Consider the following 3,117-nt stretch of genomic DNA (forward strand, 5'->3'; position numbering starts at 1 on the left):
CTGACTGTGACAGGTTTTTGGTCTCTTGGCTGGGCAGAGGTTGATTGCTGATGGAGCTGAAGAAGATGAGTGTGTGCAGTAGGGGGGAAATCTTAACATCTTTTAAGCTTTTCCAGGAGTTGTCTTCCTTTTAAGTAGCATACCCTGGATTTTCCCCTGATGCAGATAAGGTGGTCTGTTGTGGGACTATCAGCCTGGAGTATTATGGGTAATATACCAGGTTAATTATGGAGGGGGCAGGAAAAATAGCCTGTGCCGTTTTCAACAATATCAAAGGGATGCTACCTAATGATTTTTCTATTAGCTCTTTTCCCATCCTGCCAGAGTCGCTGCAGAAGTGTCATTTACAAAGGCAGTTTGCAACTCATTACCCTGGATTTTCACTGTGGTTCTGCTCCAGAGAGCGTGGGCTTTTGCTGCGTGCCCCAACCTAATGAATTGCCTGATTCAGTTAGTGCTGCCATCCCTCCTGACAAGGTTAGTTGCTGACTGACAGGAAGGGGCCTGAATCCAATTCCCTTCTTGTTTTTAACTCACGCTTGTGTCAGGTGCAGGCTCCCTCTGGAAGTCGCCCTGTGATCCCTTCCCTTTGTTTTTCTGCATTCTGAGGGAAGCAGCCCATGCTTGGAGAAGTCCTGGAGCAAGTGGCAGGGGCATGTTTGTTGCTGCCCCTGGCAGTCCCTGCTCCATGCCTCAAGTCCCTTTCCAGATGGAAAGTTCTTTTGCTCTCCTGCTCTGGGACTCTGAGCTTCTCTTTTTCTTCTTTGCTTTGGGATTTGCTGTCACCAGAGCTGGGCTTTGTAACCCTTCAGCAATAAGTACCTGGGAAGAATTGCCTGAATGTACCAGGGAAAAACATGGAATATGGGCTGGGGGAACAGAAGGGGTTTCCCACACATTAGAAGGCAACAGTGTCCCTGTTGTGAGTGCTCCAAGGTCTGCTCCAGCCTGTTTGGGCTTTGCTAGGCACTTGTACTGCAGCACTGGAGGAAGCTCTTTTTCCTTTTCCACTAGAGAGCTGTGTGCCTTTTCAGGCTGGGGGCTGATGGCTCAACTCCTGCTAGGAATTGCTCCTGGAGAGGAGAAATCAAGGCTGTTCCTACATCATGTCACAAGTGTTCCCGTTTAGAAGCTGAATTGGCTACTGCTCATCCAGCTGGTGGTGCAGGAAATGTGTAGGTCCCATGAGTGCTAATTTGACCTGAGTATGGACAGGGGACCCTGAAACTCCTTCTCCCCTCGCTTCCAGGTGTGTGTACACACCTCTGCTAAAGACCATTCTCTGAGACTGTGGTTGAGATATCAGATGCCTCCTGACCTCCTGAGGCTGCACCTTGCATCCAGAACAACTGTCGTTCACTTACGCTGTCTGGGCTGGGATGTAGCAGGGGAGTTTTCCAGGGCTGGCCATGGATCCTTTCATGGGATGTTGTGAGGATCTGACCTAGCTGGCCATCAGGGGAGGCAGTGATGTGAGATGAATTAGTTTTTGCTGCACAAGATGCCTCCTTGCCTCTTAATTACATTCTTGTGGCCCCTCTTTCTTGCTGCTCTTATTTTCTACTCAGCCCCTGTCAGGGAGAGCCAGTTGTGGCCATTTTGAGTGATTGCTGTGTTCTAATGAGCCACTTCTGATTCCCATTCTTGCTTGTCCAGTGAAGCAGCAAAGTGCTCATCAGTGCTCTGAGAACTGACCTCTGCTGGCAGTGCCACTCTCTGCCTGTCAGACCCACTGGTCTGGCTGTGCCATGGAGGGGCTGAGCTGGAGTGGGTCTGAGCTTTCCCAAGTGTTCTTTCACCCCTGAGTGCTGCCTTCTCTCTTGCACATCATCACCACACATGGGTACCATATTCCCATCCTGCTGGTGGGAATCCGCATCCTAAGGGACAGGTGGCTCCCTGGTCAGACCAGAAGCAGGAAAATGAGGAAACAAGCTGTTATCCTCTCCCTCTGCACCAGGAGCTCTAGCTCTGAGTTCTCTGCCAAGCTAATGGCCTTTTGCTGTACAGCTTTGCCCTTTTCCTTGGGCTTGCTTTTTCCCAGGGAGCCCAGTGGATGGAAGGGACCCATGCTGTGGGCTGTGCTTTTATTCTTGGACAATGCTGCCAAGGAGAAACAGGAATCCAGACTGTACATGACCCCAGGCTGTGATCTTCAATCTCCCAACCTTATCTCAGGTTCTGCCTCACTTATGTGGTAAAATTGTGTGGATTAAATTCCTGAGGCTGAGTCCCTGCTGCTGTGTTGAGGACAGCCCCTCTGTCACTAGGCAGGTGATTTTATTTCAGCTCTGACTTGCAGCAAAAAGCCAAAACTGGAAGGGGAATTGTCCCCACCTTGGTCCCAGCCTGTCGCTCTATCATGGTCACTACTCTGGCTTCATGCTCAAGGACCAGGACCCTGAACAGGACCTGCAGTACCACCTTCTTACACCTCTGTTCAGACCTGGCTGTGCAAGGTCTGCACAGTAAGCGATTCCTTGTTGTCCTTTAGCTTTCCTGGGTGACAGTGGACAGTCCCCTCTATTGGGCATCTCTTTAGGAGCTCCTGATACAGCCCCTTCTTCCCTCTAAAGATGTGTGGAGCTGGAAGGGTGACATTCACAGGTGTATTTGCCTTACAGAGCCCTGTCAGTGGGTTGCCATTCCCTATGGGAGCTGCCACTTGCCCATCCTGCCTCCCTCCCTGCCAGGGTGTTGATTTTGTTCCCCATAGGCAACATCTCATGTGGTCCATCAGCTGCTGCTCCCCATCCGTCGGGATCCTGTGGGCACTGTGAGATGGGTTCCTGTCTCTGACGGAGGCCGTGCTCATGCGAGGTCAGAAATGCCCCCTATGCACTCCTAACCTGATGATTGAGCTGTGGGTGTCTGGATGAATCCTCTTGTTCTGTTCACCCAGTGTTCTGTCAGAGCTGGGGTGAGTCTGGCTGAGGTTTCTATGGTTTCCTGCTGGTTGCTAAGGAAAAGGATCGCTTTGCCTCTGGGTCTTGGTGACTTTCTCTTTGCCCTGTCCTAGGCACCGGAGCCCAGCAGAACATAATGCTCGTTGTTTCCCAGCCCACTACAATGGCCAGGGCATAATTTGTGACTCCTGTCACGGCTGGGGGGGGGGCC

The sequence above is a fragment of the Geospiza fortis genome, unplaced genomic scaffold, assembly GCF_000277835.1.
Source record: "Geospiza fortis unplaced genomic scaffold, GeoFor_1.0 scaffold172, whole genome shotgun sequence".
Classification (NCBI taxonomy): Eukaryota; Metazoa; Chordata; class Aves; order Passeriformes; family Thraupidae; genus Geospiza; species Geospiza fortis.